The following is a 19,976-nucleotide window of genomic DNA, read 5'->3' as shown; positions in this document are numbered from 1 at the left end:
AATACACAATGTCGGCAGTTAATCTGACCACAAAATACACAATGTCGGTAGCAGATCTGACCACAAAATACACAATATCGGTAGCAGATCTGACCACAAAATACACAATATCGGTAGCAGATTTGAGTGTTGGCAAGCTGATAGCCTGGTGGGTAGGTGGTTAAGGGTGAGCAGCCTGATTGCCTAGTGGGTAGGTGGGCAGCCTGCTGGGTAGCAGTGGTGGGTAGGGGGGCAGCAGTGGTGGGTAGGTGGGCAGCCTGCTGAGTAGCCTGGTGGGTAGGTGGGCAGCAGTGGTGGGTAGGTGGGTAGCATGGTGGGTAGCCTGGTGGGTAGGGGGGCAGCAGTGGTGGGTAGGTGGGCAGCCTGCTGGGTAGCAGTGGTGGGTAGGTGGGCAGCCTGCTGGGTAGCAGTGGTGGGTAGGTGGGCAGCAGTGGTGGGTAGGTGGGCAGCCTGATGGGTAGCCTGGTGGGTAGGTGGGCAGCCTGCTGGGTAGCAGTGGTGGGTAGGTGGGCAGCAGTGGTGGGTAGGTGGGCAGCCTGCTGGGTAGCCTGGTGGGTAGGTGGGCAGCCTGCTGGGTAGCCTGGTGGGTAGGTGGGCAGCAGTGGTGGGTAGGTGGGCAGCAGTGGTGGGTAGGTGGGCAGCAGTGGTGCGTAGGTGGGTAGCAGTGGTGGGTAGGTGGGCAGCAGTGGTGGGTAGGTGGGCAGCAGTGGTGGGTAGCCTGGTGGGTAGGTAGGCAGCAGTGGTGGGTAGATGGGCAGCCTGCTGGGTAGCCTGGTGGGTAGGTGGGCAGCAGTGGTGGGTAGGTGGGCAGCAGTGGTGGGTAGGTGGGCAGCAGTGGTGGGTAGCCTGCTGGGTAGCCTGGTGGGTAGGTGGGCAGCAGTGGTGGGTAGGTGGGCAGCAGCGGTGGGTAGCCTGCTGGGTAGCCTGGTGGGTAGGTGGGCAGCAGCGGTGGGTAGCCTGGTGGGTAGGTGGGCAGCAGTGGTGGGTAGGTGGGCAGCAGCGGTGGGTAGGTGGGCAGCAGCGGTGGGTAGCCTGGTGGGTAGGTGGGCAGCAGTGGTGGGTAGGTGGTGGGCAGCAGCGGTGGGTAGGTGGGCAGCAGCGGTGGGTGGCCGGGCCGGTGCACCTGTAAAAGAAAAAAAAACCATTCACTTACCTGCAGATGAAACCTCTCTTCCGAATCCCAGGCAGCCTCCGCAGCTCCTCTTGAATGTCCCGCGCCGTCTCCTGCTGCGTCATCAGTGCAGGGCTACGGGACGATGGCCACCGAAGCCCGCACTGGAGACAAAAATAGACGGCAAGATGGCGTCGGCGGCCATCTTGCCGTCTATTTTTGTCTCCAGTGCGGGCTTCGGCGGCCATCTTCCCGTAGCCCTGCTCGGGTAAACTGAGGGCGGCTATCAGCCGCCCTGTCAGTGCCCGTTCTGCCCTTGGAGGGGAAGCGCCGAAGGAGGGGACCCAGGTGAGGGAGATGTGGGGGGGTATTTCCCCCCTCCCCGCCGACGCTGCCACCCCTTCTTCAGCGCTGCTTCCCCTCCTGTGTCATCAAGGCTTCTGGGGAGGCCTTGATGACACCCCCCCTGGAGCTGACACCCGGAGCGGAGCGCTCCTGGCCGCCCCATGGTAGGGACGCCACTGTTGCCCAGCAATCACAGTGCCTGCAAAGTTACTGAGCTGTGCTGAGCCAAAAGCTTCCAATGTGATCACTGTGCAGCACTACGGAACAGCCAGCCTATAATGAGCAGCACATTGCAGCCAGTATGTGTTCTCTACACATATCTGGCAGTGGCACCCATGTCCTCTCTACCTGTCCCTGCAAGGCTGAGTCCCCTCCAACAGAGCGATCCATCTCTGCTCTGCTTCCAGGACCCCGCTTTCCCGCTGAGAGGGGGCGTGTCGCTCCTGGCCCCGCCCCTTTTGTGATCCGAATCACTCATTTTGATGATTCGGATGATCGACTCATAAAATAGATTCGGATCAAAGATCCGAATCGTTCATGATCCGGACAACACTATTGTGCTGCCCTGCGGATATATCATGCAGCTGCTTATTGATATAGGGAAAACTAAAGGTGCCCATACATCAGAAGATCAGCCAAGAAATGATCTCTCTCTGATCCAAATCTGATAGGAGAGATCTGTTGGCTGCCCATACACCACAGGCCACTTCCTGATCGATTTCAGCTTGAAATCTTTTTGAAATAGACTTGTGACGCCGCATCTGCCGCCTCCCGAGGCGAGGCCCCACAATATAATGTTGCCACCAGGGGCGTAGCAATAGGGGGTGCAGAGGTAGCGGCCGCATCGGGGCCCTTGGGCCAGAGGGGCCCCGAAGGGCCCTCCCTCAACTACAGTATTAGCTCTCTATTGATCCTGTGCTGGTAATAATCACTTCTATAGATACTTTGAATAGTGGTAATCATTAACAAACTGTTCCCCATCCCCTTCTTGCTCCTCTGACCCTGTAGTTGCCATTGGCAGGTTTTGGTGCGCCGTATCAATTGTTATGTATAAAGTGTTTGGGGGGCCCAATGTAAAACCTGCATCGGGGCCCACAGCTTCTTAGCTACGCCACTGGTTGCCACCCCCCCAGTGCCTGCTGCCTGTCCATTGCTGGCTTTACCTGCCCGTCGCTGGCTCCGTCTGCATACACACAACCCACATAGTTGACGTATACGTGGGAGCACCTGTGATGTCACACAGCGATTAGAAAGGCGCTGCTAGTGGGTCCCAGGCCTTAGCGTGTGTACCTAGCTTTAGTGATGTGCACTACGGGTAGCTACTCATAATTGAAGTTAAAATTGGACATTGGGGGTTAACAGGGGAGTAGTAATAGGGGTTGCAGAGGTAGCAACCGCATCAGAGCCCTTGGGCCAAATAGGGCCCTCCCTCAACTACAGTATTGGCTCTCTATTGGTCCTGTGCATCACTTCTATAGATACTTTGTATAGTAGTAATCATTAGCAAACCCCATCCCCTTCTTCCACCTCAGACACTGTAGTTGCCATTGGCAGGTTTTGGTGCGCCGTATCAATTGTTATGTATAGAGTGCCATCTTAGCCGATGCGCTCCACTCGTGTTCCTGCACAGGAGTGAAGTGGAGCGCATTGGCTAAAATGGCATGGGTGAGTTAACCGACTCTCTGCCCGCTGTCTAATTTAAATTACGAGTAGCTACGTACTCATAGTGATGGGCTTACGAGTAGAAAACTATCCGAATCCGTGATTCTAATGAAGCTTAATTGCGGCAGGTGTGTGCATGGGGGATAGGGGGTTAATTACCCAGAAGTCTGTGCGAGTCTGCGTATCACACCCTCGCACGTGTCCAATGGGATGCGTTCCATAACTCAATACTGTGGACTAAGTGCACGGTATTGAGTCGTGGAACGCGTCCCATTGGACATGTGCGAGCGTGTGATACGCAGAAGCGCACGGACATCTGGGTAATTAACCCCCTATCCCCCATGCATACACCTGCCGCAATTAAGCTTCATTAGAATCACGGATTCGGATAGTTTTCTACCCTTGAGCCCATCACTACTCATAGTTACTCGAAGTGCACATCACTAAGTAGCTTTACTCAATGCCCAATACAATAACACTTCATAGAGTTCTCCTTTAATGTGAACCTGAGATTAGATGATAAATAGTTGAGGCTTACTGCGCATGCGTGGCCCGGCCGCACAATGGGGGAACTGCACTGCATATGCCACAACTGGCCCCAACTGGCCAAAATTACGGGAGACCTTATGGAGGATCCAGAAGGTGGAGGACAGCGGCAAGGAAGCGATCAGGCCGAAAGGGGCTGGTGGAAGCCCTAGGTATGTATACATTTTTTCTGACATCTCATCTTAGGTACGCTTTAAAGCAGGAGTAGGGAACCTATGGCTCGGGAGCCAGATGTGGCTCTTTTGATGGCTACATCTGGCTCACAGAGAAATCAGTAGGGGTTGATTCACTAAGCTACATTGCTCAAGCAGCGCAGCTTAGTGTGGCAGCGCAAGTACAATTTTCAAAGTAGGCACACTACTGCTGTAGCATGCACTGCTAACCTACTTGTGCTCTCCCTAAAACGAACAGCTGCTCCAATTGTCCTACTCTTGACTCTGTCAGGTCCAGTGACTTTGTAGGACAAGATCCCTACACTTTGATTGGCCCAATAGGCTGCCTGTCACTTGACAGGCAGCCTATTGGACCAATGTGCGGGGATCTCATCCTGCAAAGTGAATCAACCCCCAAGTCAGCTAGCTAATTGTACAAGCTGTTAGTCTGTATTTCTCCTGTCTGTCTCTCGGGGAAATTGCTGATGTTGTTGATACCCGAGAGAAGCTGAAGACATGTCTGGCACTTCTGCTGCCCGGCGGATCAATTGTATACACATCACAATGGCAACAGGGACGTGAGTCCTCTGCTGCGCATGTGCACTATCCCAGTTTGAAACATATTGTATGGCTCTCACGGCAATACATTTTAAAATATGTGGCGTTTATGGCTCTCTCAGCCAAAAAAGGTTCCTGAGTCCTGCTTTAAAGTGTACCTGATCGGCAGCTTGGGTACAAAAAGAGGGAAGCCTTTGGATCCTATTGAGTCTTCCTCAGCAATATCCAGTTCCCAGTCGCTGACCACAGATTCCCTAGGAGATTGCTGATAAGAGTTTGTCAGCAATAACATCGGGACTGCGCTCCTCCTCCAGCACCTGTGTAAGTGTGGCCGTGCCTTCGCAGTAAGCCAGAGCTGCTCTTGCACGATTACCTCTGTGCTGCTGTGCAGGGTGGCCATGCTCGCACAGCTGCAGCATGACCGCGCTTGTGACAAAAGAAGGACGCATTCCCAATGTTAAAGGGGGTTCCTGTGAGTGATCAGGAGACTGGAGGACAACAAGGGAAGCCTCATTAAGAAACAGATGCTTCCCTCTCCTTAGGTAAGTATGTGTTTCTGAATCCAAGCTTTGACTCTGGAAAAGAGTAACTGTACTGAAAATAACATCATGAATAAAATTGCTTATTTTTCAAGGTATTTATATACAGATTTAGTCAGTGTTTGCCGATTGTAAAATGCTTCCTCTCCCTGATTTACATTCAAGACAAGACATTTATATTGCGCTTTTCTCCTGGCGGACTTAAAGCGCCAGAGCTGCAGCCACAAGGACGCGCTCTACAGGCAGTAGCAGTGTTAGGGAGACTTGCCTAAGGTCTCCTACTGAATAGGTGCTGGCTTACTGAACAGGCAGAGCCGAGATTCGAAACCCTGGTCTCCTGTGTCAGAGGCAGAGCCCTTACAGGACTTACGAGGCGAATATTAGAAAAAAAGTTACTTACCTTATTGCAATATCAGACCTCAGGGCAGACGATCAGTGCCTCCCCTGTCCATTTCAGGTGCTCTGTTATCTAAATCCAGAATTCATTACAGGCCCCGACCCTCTGCAGGGTCGCCTGAACTGATGGGATAAGAATTGCCGCTTTAAACAGCAAACGCCTCTACTGATATATACGTAATGTGAGACTCGCGGCCGCCACATAGCAGCTCCCTCCCCCGCTGTGAGCCGCTGCTAGGAGGGAGCCGCTGCTATAGTAGTAGTCAGCCCTGCCGGTACCATCCATTCACACGCCGCGGCCTCCCTTCCCCCACCCGCCGAGCAGCCAGCACATCTACCCTATCCCCTTTTTCGGAGGAATTCTGGACATGCTGACAAGACTAGTTCAGTTGTAGTTAGCAGCGCCCCCTCAGCACACACTAGCTAGCAACGCTGAGCCGGTTAACTAGAACTCAACTTAGTCATATGGACGGTCACTGAAGAGCCGCTGGCTCATATTGAGCAGAGAGTCACTGAGGAGCCGCTGGTGAGCCGGCTCACGTACGAGCGGATAACAAAGAACCGCTGGTGAATCAAAATTTGTATTCTGATTCTGATTCACCAGCGGTTCTTTGTTATCCGCACTCCGCTCGTACGTGAGCCGGCTCACCAGCAACTCCTCAGTGACTCTCTGCTCTATATGAGCCAGCGGCTCTTCAGTGACCATCCATATGACCAAGTTGGCTCTAACCAGCTAGGAATGGACCTCACCCCCGACACCGTCTGGAAACCTGCGCAGGCGCACTAGCGGCATGCGAACTGCGCAGGCGTTTGCTGTTTAAAGCGGCAATTCTTATCCCATCCGTTCAGGCGACCCTGCAGAGGGTCGGGGCCTGTAATGAATCCTGGATTTAGATAACAGAGCACCTGAAACTGACAGGGGAGGCACTGATCGTCTGCCCTGAGGTCTGATATTGCAATAAGGTAACTAACTTTTTTCCTAATATTCGCCTCGTAAGTCCTTTAACCTAATGGTTAACACCATCCAACCATTCAGAAATGTATCACAGGCGTCAACATCTTTAGTTCTGCCAAGTGATCTGTACGGAATGTTCGTTACTGAGAGTTCTATGCACAGAGGGAGATATTGCTTGCTTGGCAGTTGGAAAAAGCTGTTATTTCCCACAATGCAACAAGGTTCGCAGACAGCAAATTTTCAGGAACTATGATCATGACATCACACTGTGGGAGGGGTTTCACCATAATATCAGCTACACAGACCCCCATAATCTATTTGAGAAAAGGTAAAGATTTTTTCGTGGGAAAGGGGGTATCAGCTATTGATTGGAATGACGAGCCATCCTTGATTAGGGCTTGTTCACATTATGAGTGATTTCGCTTATTTTTAAGCACTGGCGATTTAAAAAAAAGCTTATGTGAGCACTGAGCTTTCTATCCAATCACAAACATGGCTCCTGCATCATTTCCAGAGCGTTTGCCATTCCATAGAAAGTATATCAAAATCGCTAAGCGCTTGAAAAAGCGATTGAAAAGCCATTTGCCGAGCGCTTTAATGAATAAATACTTTGTGTTTATTCATTTCCAGGTCAAAGAGTTCACTTCCTGATTGACGTCAGGAAGTGACCAAAACATCGCTACACAAAAGCGCTCACAAAATCGCTCAGCGATTGCGTTGGTGATTTATAATGTGAACTAAGTACAGTTTGTGGGTTAAAATAGGCCAGTCAGAAGGTTAGGTTAGGGAGTTATATGATTTTGCTGTGTATATTTCTGCACTAGGCCAACATACTAATGCTCTAGTGGAGATAAACCTGCATTTTCTAGCACAAGATCAGTAATGAAGTGGAATGGAGCTACCAGGTCCACTTTCCCTGATCACATGAAATGGGACACAGTTGGTACTCTAGCTGATGCCTGTTTACTCAGGCCCGGGACCCCCAAGAGCTATTTCAGCCGCAATCACAAACTTTTCCAAAAGTAATTAGATTTAATGGGGGTGATCCCACAAGAGCGGCATTTTTGGAGTGTTTACTTTCCACTACAAAGTATAGGAACGCTGTAAAATCGTTTTGCAATCGCTGTACAAAAGTGATCTTGCAGCGATTTTACTATTCTAAACACGCACAAAAAAACATTGAACAATGCAAATCGCAATCCCTGTACAATGGCCAGAATTGCATTAAAAAGCTCTTTGAAGTCATGATGGACAATGTTGCAAAAAAACGTTACACGACTTGCAAATGTAATCGGTAGTTACAGTGCATTGTAAGGCCCCAAGCCTTCCAATGCATCTATTTTTAGCAAACATCTGCTGAGTGAAGTTAAAGTGTACCCAAGGGGGATTTTAGGGGCAAATGGAACACAGAGGCATGTTCCCTTCTACATGACATGTCTCCTTGCCGCTCTCTAAAAGCCAACCCCCCCCCACTCCCGCGCTGTGCTTCCCTCCCAAAATCTATCCACATTAGGTTGTCAGCAAGGGGCTTCCTTTGCAGGAAAGGAACTCCTGTAAACCCCTCTGGCATAAGAAACTCTGCTTCCCAGCCTCTCCGTGCCCCTGCACCGCCTCTCCCTGCCTCTTCTTCACCTTTCCCCCGGTCCCCTAGGGCTTGTTCACACTATGGGCTTGATTCACTAAACCGCAATCACTCATATCATGGCTGCGCTAGCGTTTTCGCATGCCAGCAAATGGGAAAATTTGCGATTGCACGCGAAAACGCGCACAAAAAACGCTACTGCGGCCATGATATAAGTTATCATGGTTTAGTGAATCAAGCCTTATGAGTTTGTGTGGATTATTTAAAGTGCTGGAGATTTTGTTAATCGCTCTAAAAGTGCTTGTGCAATGATTTCCTATGGGAGTGTTCATATTCATATACAGTATGAGCGCTCCGCTTTCTATTGAATCAAAAACGTGGCTCCTGTACCATTTTCTAAACATTTGTGTTCAATAGAAAGTATAGGGAAATTGCAAAGCGCTTTGTATAGCAATTTCCCGAGTGCTTTAATGAATAAATACATTGTTCACTTTCACATTCTGACTGACGTCAGGAAGTGTCAAAATGAATCGCTCAGCAAAAGAGCTTATAAAAGCACTTTTCAAAGCGCAGGGAACAGCGCCTTTAAAATCGCTCAACAAATCCCTCAACGCCTATGATTGCGCTAGCGATTTGTAATGTGAGCAAGGCCTTACGCTCCTCTCTACGCTCTGGGAGGAGAAGCACAGAGCTGAATCTGCAATGTTGTGACCTCAGGGTCGTGGTCATTTAAAAACAAATCTATAAAACACTGCAGGAGCAGCGGGGAGCTGTGGTAAGGGTCTCCACCTGATCCAGCTAGCCCCCCAGATCAGGTAGTAATTTTTTTTTACCACTTAATTGTTTGTTTAACATTTTTGGGACTGCATTGGTTGAAATCTACGTCCTATTTGTGGCCGCTTACTTCTGACAGGTCGTACATTTCAACTTTCCTGCTGCGCGCTCCCGCCGCTACCACCAATCGCTTTGCTCTCGCCACTGCAGCTCGATCACCCTGCACCCTGCGATCCCTCTACTGGTATTACGGTAGAGCTCTGTGAGCCAGTCAGGAGCCAATTTCATTGGCGCCTGACCACGTGATCACTGTGAGCCAAACTCATTGGCTCACATTGATAACAGGGTCAGAAGCCAATGAAATCGGCCCCTGACTGGCTCACAGAGCTCTGCCTCCATAGAGACGGTAGAGCGGGTGGGCTGAGTTGATGGTTGCGCGGCATGACCGGCGACATCAGTGATTCTGTGCGGCGTGATGTTGGTGAGCCCCGGCATTAGTACCAGCGGTCTCTGGTCCTTGGGGCCTGAGATAGCTGGTACCGAAGTGGTTAAGAAAACTGTCTTTTGTTACAAAAAAGGTCTGAAAATGCAAAATACATCTATAAACCACGAATGGAGCTCTGAGAAGCCCTTCACACCCCCAGTAATCTGGTGGGGACCACTTAGTGGTAATAATTGAAAAGTAAATTGCACTGAGGCAGCTTTCCTCTCTCTCCATTCAGCACAGGTGTATAGATATAGCTTATATTCAGTGCTTTGGCTGCTAGCTCATTGATTGCCATGAGTACAGAGGCAGCTCTGTCTCCTAGTACAGAGAGGAAGGAATGAAAATAAGCCAGCCTTGAAGACAGATTGAATTCCAGAGAAGCTCAAAGCATTAACCCTGTCATCACTAACGGTGTTGGACTGGGAGGTTGAAAAACTGAGGAAATCCACCTGCTGGCCAAGCAGCAGTAACCCTGTGTTATCACTCCCAATAGAAACCTGCAGCAAGTCCTCACTGTGAGCGATAACACCTGATTACTGCTGCTTGGCTAGCACGGGAATTTCCTCAGCTTTTCCAACTTCCAGTCTGACACTGATCACCAGTCACAGAATATGCTGTTTGGATGCCATGCACAGGTGGATGTAGCATATAGAGATGGATGCACGGGTGGGATGGGACTGCCCATCTAGCCCACCCATCCAGCTTTCCATGCTCTGGGGGCAGTGATCTCAGCATGGCGAGTGTGGGTTTGCAAACCTGTGACAGCCACTTCTCAACATAGTTCCATGATCTGTGTGGCCTCTGACAAAGCGGGAGTACCCGCGAAACGTCTGTCAGGCCAATGTTCTGTCTGTATCCTTCCTGTTGCAGCTGTCTATTGGAGGTCATAAATCTGCATGGTGATGGATCAGTGCATGGCTCTTTGCTCTTTTATGTGACTTGGACTTGGATTCCACATAACCAGTGAGTACATTCCAAACTGCAATTACCACCTCATTCCTGTACAATGTGGTGCCAACCTATTGACACTCCGACGCTCTGATATCCTCTAGGCATGTGCTAAGTGTGCCCAGTGCTAAATCCGGCAGAGAGCAGATAACATGATTGTTAGAAACTTAGAATCATAAACGTATGGCAATCCTGTGGTCGTAGAAGAACTCTTTTTGGAATTCAGGCTCCATTGCGTCTGTGGCTTTCAGTTAAAACTGAAAGGACAACTGATTACCTTCAGCTGGGCTGCACGCCCAGCTGAAGGTAATGTCCATGTTACCCTATATCCTCTTTCACACTGTATGCTGAAAAACTGAAGCTTTTTCACAGTGCACTGCTATGGAACAACTGATCAAGTAAAACGCATACGTTATTTAGAGTACATTGTAAAAGAGGCCTCACATCAGGGGTGTTGAACTCAATCACAGAAGAGGCCAAAATCTAAAACATAGTCTAAGTCATGGGTCCAATTGTTTGTTAACACTTACTGTCTCAAATTAATGGCAAGACTGGGGGCCTTCTCCTATCCCTTTTTGCGGAGTAGTGCAGTGGAGCTGTTTAATATTTACCTGCTCCAGCGCTGCTTCGAGACTCCTCTGATCGCTCTGACAGCTACATGCTCTACGCTGGATATCTCTGGCTCCCAATGCATGTCATGTGATCAGGAACTGGAGGTGTGGAAGCACAGAGTGTGCAGCTGCTGGGAAGAACAGAAGAGACCCGATGCATCGCTTGAGCAGGTAAACTCTGCTCTGCTGCGCTACTCTGCAATATGGGGAGAGGAAGTCGGGGGAAGGAAGGGGGGATGTGGGGAGTTTGGTGTGTATGAGTGTGTGTTTCACCAGCGACATAAGGGGATTTGGATTCCAGGAGGGGGCCCTATGGTAATTTTGCTGGGTTGTCTTGTTGGTTGTTGCTGCAACCCAGCTCAAACTGACAATGTAACACGCGGAGCGTAACTAGAATTAATAGGGCCCCCCTGCAAAAATCTTAGCATGGGGCCCCCTTGGTCTCCGTACCTTATGCAGGTCATGTGATCGGGAGCTGGCAAATGGCAGCAGGGCGTGTTCTGCTGTGAAGCAGACTCTGGAAGCAGGAAAAAATAACAGACGCTCCTGCTACTGTGCATGGCGGAAGGAGGTGGCGGGGCTGACTTTTGTGAGTAAAAGGGAAGGTTTCTTTGATAATTGGCTGCACTTGCGTTTGTGGAGAGGGAGGAGGAGGGGCCCCCAAAGTCTCTGGACCCCCCTGCGATGGCCGTGGTTGCAAGGGTGATTGTTACGCCCATGGTAACACGGTCACCTGTGTGCTGCTTTGGATGGGAAGGCAGTTTGCTGTTGTTCTGTTACTGCTTACATTGATTCACTTCTTGAGGTCCACATACAATGGCAAGGAGGGCCGCATTTGTGCCTTACATGTACAAGCACAACGCTGTATATATAGTTTTACCTTAGCTGGACATACACATGTAACAAGTTGACTATATGTACTTTACATATTACCTACTTTTGTCCTCTTCTAGTAATTACCTTCTCAAATTCACATATACAAAATTTTGCACGTGCTTCCCTCCTCCTCTGCAGTAGCATATTTAGAGGGGTGCCATGCCTGCCCCCTCCTTTCCCATGCTGCACTGTCCATTCCATGTCTGACTGGCTGCTGCCCGCCCCCCTCCTCCGCCGCATGCTGCTCCATCCGCGCCCACGTTATGCCTGCCCCCATCCTCCCCGTTGTGTCCTCCTGCATCCTCCACGATCCTCTCCCCCTGGCTCCGTGTCCTGCATCCTCTGCAATCCTCTCTGATCCCCTCCTCCTGGCAGTGCACTCGCCTTCTGTTGCAGTGGGGTAGGCAGGGACACTGGCCACCTACTGGTGTGCAGAACCGCCAGGTTCTCCATATCGCTAGTTCCATACACGCTGATCCTGTACACTAGCGTCGCATGTGCGCTGTCGGTCACGCATGACGAAGTGTACTTTAGCTAATTGTAGTGTAGTTGAATGCAGTGTAGTGTTAGTGTAGTTTAGCTAATTGTAGTGTCGTTTAGTGCAGTGTAGTGTTAGTGTAGTTTAGTTTAATTGTAGTGTAGTGTAGCTTAGTTGGTAGGGCAGCAGGGATAAGTGTAGCGTAACCGGTAGGGGCAACAGGGATTATTGTAGTGTAGTTGAGCAGTGTAGTATAAATAGAGTAGCTTTGAGACAGTTTTAGGGGTTAAAAAGTCTATAACAGTGATGGCTAACCTTGGCACTCCAGCTGTGGTGGAACTGCAAGTCCCATGAGGCATTGCAATACTCTGACAGCTCTAAGCATAACTCGGGGGAGGCAGAGCCGTGATGGGATTTGTAGTTTTGTCACAGCTGGAGTGCCAAGGTTAGCCATCACTGGTCTATAAGATGCCCCTGCAGTATAGACGCAACTAGGTTTATTTATTTTTATTTTTTTCTGATTTTTTCCCTCTAAACCAAGGTGCGTCTTATATGTAATTACGATTTGGACATTCAATTGATTTTATGTAATACACTTGTAACTTTGCATAATTTTTGCGGCATTTTCACAGAATTTCAAGCGGTTAATAGCAAAGCCCGTATACACGCTATTTTCACCAAAATCACTAAAACAGTGGGAACAAGTCAATAAAAGTTTTTTTGAAAAAAATCAATTTTGAAAATGCACCATAGAAACGTTTTTTAAATTGTCCTTTTTCTGAGGTTAAATACCATTTTTCCAAGACTTTCTTACCAAAATAAACCTTCCCACAATTAAGCAACAATAGATTGAATCCCTCTCAAATCCAATCTCAACCACAGAGATCTCTTGAGAACAATTAAAACATTGAAACAAAATAAATCTCCAGACGGATTCATTATTGAATACTACACCTCTCTTACTCCCTACCTTCTACCCTTTTTGGAAAAGTTGTTCAACTCCGTTAAATCCTCAGGTATCCTATATAAAGAAATTCTACAAGCCACCATAGTAACTATTCCAAAAGAAGGTAAAGACCCATATTTAGCAAGTCATTTTAGACCAATAGCCCTCTTAAACACAAACATAAAGATTTACTCAAAAATACTAGCAAGTAGGTTGGGAAACGTCATGCACTATCTTATTGGTGAAGATCAAGTTGGATTTATCAAAGGAAGACAGACATCAGATGCCACTAGAGCAGGGGTGTCAAACTCAAATACAAAGTGGGCCGAAATTATACACTGGGACCTCGTTGCGGGCCAAAATTGTACACTGGTGCCTAGTCGCAGGCCAAAATTGTACACTGGTGCCTAGTCGCGGGCCAAAATTGTACACTGGTGCCAACCTCAATGTCTACTGGCCACCTTTCTCTCTTATAAAGTTCTCTGGTGTCTAGAGGTCCTCTCTCCCCTATACAGTTCCCTGGTGTCAAGAGACCCCCACCCTCCCCTATACAGTTCCCTGGTGTTTAGTGCTTTCCCCATATGGCCTCCCTGGTTTTTTAGGGCTTCACCTCCAATATAGCTTCACTTGTGGTCTAGAGTGGGCCAAACATAATGCAAAGTGGGGAAACCACTTGAGGGCCAAATTTTTATGGCTCTGAGGGCCAAATTTGGCCCACGGGCCGGAGTTTGACATGTATGCACTAGAGGAACAATTAATCTTATTCAGCTTGCGGAGCGTTCTGGAAGGCCTTCTCTGCTCCTATCTTTGTATGCAGAGAAGGCCTTCGACAGAATTAACTGGACCTACTTAGAGCTGGTTTTAAAAAAAATTGGCATACCAGAAATATTCTCGAAATCAATTAATGGTGGTCTGTAGCTCTTCTTCTGCCATGGTTTATACCTCAGGAATGTCTTCGGATCTGTTTGATATCTCAAACAGAACAAGAGAAGGGTGTCCCCTCTCACCCCTCATCTTTGACCTTCTAATAGAACCCCTTGCTGAAACCATAAGATCCAAACAAAATATAACAGGTATCTCACTCAACAACACATACAATAGGACTTTATGCTGATGACATTATTATTTATATAACTAACTTAAAGCTACATCAGAGATTAAAACTCCTCTTTCCATATAAATTGACTAAATCACCAATTCCCTACTTGGGTATCAATTTAAAGCGGAATATAACCCTGCATTTCAACTTTGCTCTAAAACATTATTTACAGCATATTATATGCAACCAGCATTTTTTTTTTACTAGACCAGCATTGGAAGGGTTACACACACAGCTTTAAAGTTCCTGGAGAGAACTGCTGCTGCATCCTAAGCTTACATAGATACATTTAAGCAAAACAAAATGTAACAACTGTGGAATGTGACTCACTCTCTCTGACTGTGCAGGAGCTGGAGGACAGCCAAAGAGTGTGTAACATTCCTCACTTGCTACATTTTGTTTACTGAAATGTATCTATCTAAACTTCAGCAGTTCTCTCCACGAACTTTAAAGCTCTGTGTGTAACCCTTCCAATGCTGGTCTAGTAAAAAACAATGCTGGTTGCATATAATATGCTGTAAATAATGTTTTAGAGCAAAGTTGAAATGCAGGGTTATATTCCGCTTTAATCACACCAAGCACATTACTATATACTAAAAACTACCCCCTTTACTAACCAAAATAGAAAAAATATGTAATGAATATAGTAAATTTATGATCTCCTAGACTGCTAAAATAGCCCTGGTCAAGATGATGATCCTCCCTATAATATTGTACCTATTCAGAACAATAATCTTACTAATCCCTAAAACGTTCTTCAACAAGCTTAATTCAATACTGACTAGGTTTATCTGTTCCAATAAACATCCAAGAATAAGTAAAAGAATAATCTCCACTCACTTATCCAAAGGAGGAATGGGTCTTCCTGACTTCCACTCATACTATATATCAACCATTATAGAACACTCAAGTATGTTCTTCTCCAGCCCATATAATGCAAGGTGGTTACATATAGAAAAAACAATAAATAATCAACCAACCGTTTCTGCTATTCTTTAAATACTTATAAACATGCCACTAAACCTCCTTTTCTCTTAGCCCAAAAAGCCACTCTTAAAGCTTGGGGATCCTACCAAAAAATCCCAAATAATGGTCTACCAGAAAATGATATCCCTTTCCCGTTCGAATGGATCAAATACCTCATTTCAGACTTTAAATTAGAGCCCCGGCGAAATTCATGAATTAAAAACTTTAATGATGTGAGAATAACAAGCTTAGAACATTTCAAAGTTTAACTTCTCAATATCCACTGCTATTAAAATAACAGTTCAATTATCTAAGGCTTCAAAATCTTACTCAAAGAAATAATATTTTGAACCTCCCATTACACAAAGAAATATTTAGACTACTAAACCCCCACTTTAAAAATCTTAAAGGAACTTCCACTATCTATGAGATTATTTAGGGAGATAACTTCAACAAACATTGGTTCATACGTAATGGGAAAGGCACTTGAGGAGTGTATTCTCAGATAATCAATGGACTAGAGCTATCAAATCTCTAAACAAGACCACTCAATGCATAAATCACAGAGAATTAAACCATAAAATACTATATAGGTGGTATTATACCCCTAAAAAACTCAATTCCTTTTTCCAAATACACTCAGACAAATGCTCGAGAAACTGTAGAAACATAGGTTCACTGATTCATATTTGGTGGGAGTGCCCATATATTGCAATAATTTGGTATACAACTTTTCATCTAATTAGCCAAATAATAAATAAAAAAATGATATGGACCCAGTCCTAGCTTTATTAAATCTGGGGATAGATAAGTTTCCATCAGTACATCAAAAAGTAATCTCAAACATTACCTGAGCAACAAAAATAGCAATAGCCAGGCACTGGAAAGATGCTGATTCCCCAACTTTTCAGGAGACCATAAAGATAATAGACACCAATTATGGTTACGAGAATTTTTTTTGCAAATCTGCACAACTCAATACAAAAATTTGACCAAAACTGGGATTGGTGGGATAAGGAAACTTACAAAAATTTTCATTAGAAACACAGAAGGGAACATACGGGGAGTGGAGGGAGAGGTGTAGAGTGCATTCCATTTCGCAGGGGAGATGCCAAATACCAAATACTAATTATTAAATTGTGATGACATTTTTTTTTGCTAACTTTAAAGTGATCATTGCTTTTTAAGGATATATTGATATATATCAGAAACTGTGATATTGTGAACATATGACATAAAGCACTGTTAAAATGTTGTCCCTACTATACTTATTTTCCTTCCTTCTCTTTTTTTTTCTTTTTTTTTCCTATGGGCTAAATAGTTGGATATTTATTGCCCATTGCTTTATTCTAAATCCTTGAATATCCTGTTAATTCTCCTTTTTTGTGACAAAATGAGTGAACTGTTATAACAACTTTGAATGTTTGTTACATTTGAAACTTTTGCTCAATAAAAAAGTTAAAAACAAAAAACATTTTTCCTTTGCGCTCTTGAAATTTATTTTCTCAAAAACTACGGGGACTTTTTGAAAAATTATTTTCTTGACTTGTTCCCACACTTCTCCTTAACATAGTGTGACAATAGCATGTATGGGTAGTTTACTATTAAATTGAACCCGAGGCTGCCATATTTATTTCCTTTTAAGTAATGCCAGTTGCCTGGCTGGCCTCCCTCTGCATCTGATATTAGACCCTGAACAAGCATGCAGCAGATCAGGTGTTTCTGCCAGTATTGTCAGATCTGACAAGATTAGCTGCATGTTTGTTTCTGCTATAGTTCAGACACTTCTGCAGCCACATAAAACAGCACGGCTGCCAGGTAACTAGTATTGTTTAAAAGGAAATAAATATGGCAGCCTTCATATCAATCTTACCTCGGGTTCACTTGCTAAAATTACGCAAAAATTATATGAAATTGTGATATTACAGTTCCTGATTATGCTTAGAAACCGAATTAATTCTGCATTACGATTTCACATCGTAATTGTGAATTACAATGCTTAATTACCATTATTACGGTTATGCAAATTGTTTGCTCATCACTGATTGAATGCTGGTTTCCAATCACTGCACAATTGGACCAAAAAATGTAAAACAAATGCGGGGAAAAAACGATTGCATTTCTCCCCATACACTGCAATTTTCTGGTGTAAAAGAGTCCCGAGTAAACATTTTTGATGAGTTCTGAGTTCTTATTAGAATTTTCAGAATAAATTGCAGCCAGATTTTTTAATGACAGGCTATGTCGCAAAAATAAATTAATTTATACTGTTGTCAGAGCCGTACACAGAAAGTCTGACCTTTATGGTCTTGACAAGAGAGGTTTTGACAAATGGTGAAATTCAGTTTTATTTTCTGCAACCCGTTAAGCGTTTGTTGTTGTATTTATTTTTTCCAAGCGATAACCTTTATTTTGCTTATCTGTATTATTTTTATTATTATAATGCCGGGAAAGCTTGAGGTTATTCCCTGAACTAAATCAGTAGAACAGTGTGAGGATATTTCATTCTAGATGCTGCGATATTAGGACATTATTTTAAATAAATCCAAGGGCAATGTGCAAATAAATGTTTTGTGATAGTTTGTCCTTATAAGATAAAAGTGTAAAGCTTTTATTAAAGGGATCCTGTAGTGGATTCAGTTATATTGATCCATGTGCTACTATAAAGTGGGATGCGAAAGTTTGGGCAACCTTGTTAATCATCATGTTTTTCCTGTATAAATCATTGGTTGTTACGATAAAAAATGTCAGTTATTTATATCATATAGGAGACACACACAGTGATAGTTGAGAAGTGAAATTAAGTTTATTGGATTTACAGAAAGTGTGCAATAATTGTTTAAATAAAATTAGACAGGTGCACTGTGAAAGAGACCTTTTGCAGAAATGACAGCCTTTAAACGCTTCCTGTAGGTTCCAATGAGAGTCTGGATTCTGGTTGAAGGTATTTTGGACCATTACTCTTTACAGTAAAAAACATCTCTAGTTCATTCAGGTTTGATGGCTTCCGAGCATGGACAGCTCTCTTTAACTCACACCACAGATTTTCAATTATATTCAGGTCTGGGGACTGAGATGGCTATTCCAGAACGTTGTACTTGTTCCCCTGCATAAATGCCTTAGTGGATTTTGAGCAGTGTTTAGGGTTGTTGTCTTGTTGAAAGATCCAACCCCGGCGCAGCTTCAGCTTTGTCACTGATTCCTGGACATTGGTCTCCAGATTCTGCTGAAACTGAGTGGAATCCATGCGTCCCTCAACTTTGACAAGATTGCCAGTCCCTGCAATGGCCACACAGCCCTACAGCATGATGGAACCACTACCATATTTTATTGTAGGTAGCAGGTGTTTTTCTTGAAATGCTGTGTTCTATTTCCTCCATGCATAACTCCCCTTGTTATGCCCAAATAACTCCATTTTAGTTTCATCAGTCCACAGCACCTTATTCCAAAATGAAGCTGGCGTGTCCACATTTTCTTTAGCATACCTCAAACAACTCTATTTGTGCTGTGGGCAGAGAAAAGGCTCTGCATCACTCTCACATACAGCATCTCCTTGTGTAAAGTGCGCCGAATGGTTGAACGATGCATAGTGACTTCATCTGCAGCAAGATGATGTTGTAGGTCTTTGGTGCTGGTCTGTGGGTTAACTCTGACTGTTCTCACTATTTGTCGCTTCTATCTATCCAAGATTTTTCTCGGTCTGCCACTTCAAGCCTTAACTTGAATGAGCCTGTGGTCTTCCATTTCGTCAATATGTTACTAACTGTGGAAACAGACAGCTGAAATCTCCGAGACAGCTTTCTGTATCCTTCCCCTAAACCATGATGGTGAACAATCTTTGTCTTCAGGTCATTTGAGAGTTGTTTTGAGACCCCATGTTGCTACTCTTCAGAGAAAATTAAAAGAGGAGGTAAACTTACAATTGACCCCCTTAAATACTCGTTCTCATAACTGTTTTCACCTGTGTATGTAGGTCAGGGGTCACTGAGCTTACCAAGCCAATTTGAGTTCCAATAATTAGTTCTAAAGGTTTTGGATTCAATAAAATGACAAATTTATGCACCTGCTTAATTGTATTTAAACAAATATTGCGCACATTCTGTAAATCCAATAAACTTCATTTCACTTCTCAAATATCATCTCCTATATGATATATTTAACTGACTTTTTTTTTATCGTAACAACCAACGATTTATACAGGAAAATCATGATAAATAGCGAGGTTGCCCAAACGTATGCATCCTACTGTATACTAAAAGAGAAGTGCTTATTAAACTCTTCCGGACAAGCGTAGTTGAAATCTACGCCCTGTTTATATCCGCTTAAGCCTCCCAGGGTGTAGATTTCACATGTTCCGCATGGGCCTGCTGCTACCGCTGATCAAGCTGCTCTTCAGTCGCTGCAATTCACTCACCCTGCTGGCAGTATGACAGCAGAGCTCTGTGAACTGGTCAGGAGCCGATTTCATTGACTCCTGACCCTGTGATCACTGTAAGCCAATCACACTGGCTCACAGTGATCACAGGAGCCAATGAAATCTGCTCCCGACTGGCTCATGGAGCTCTGCTGTCATACCGCCAGCAGGGCGAGTGAGCTGCAGTGGCGGGAGTGCGGCACAATTGGCTTCAGTGTGACGTTGGTAAGCTCGTTTTTTATACCAGCAATAGAAAAAGGGACCAGAGGCCACCATGGCTCTAGGGTAAGACATAATTCGGCTATCAGCGATTGCTGGAGGCCAAATTAAGCTATTTTTATAGTCATTTAGGCCTCGTCTTTTGATGGCGCCCAAATTACTGAGTGAGCGCTGCTATAGCCATAATTCACATTAAGGCCTATGGCGGCGCATTGTGCGCCCAAATTTCACGGAGGGGACCCAAAGGACAACCAGGGCCCTCGTGGGCTACGGGGGGAGGGGTTGGAGGAAGCCCCATGTAAGTTCACAATG

Source organism: Hyperolius riggenbachi, chromosome 1 (genome assembly GCF_040937935.1).
Source record: "Hyperolius riggenbachi isolate aHypRig1 chromosome 1, aHypRig1.pri, whole genome shotgun sequence".
In the NCBI taxonomy this organism is placed as follows: domain Eukaryota; kingdom Metazoa; phylum Chordata; class Amphibia; order Anura; family Hyperoliidae; genus Hyperolius; species Hyperolius riggenbachi.
The sequence above is the reverse complement of the archived record's forward strand: the minus strand, read 5'-3'. Positions refer to the sequence as shown.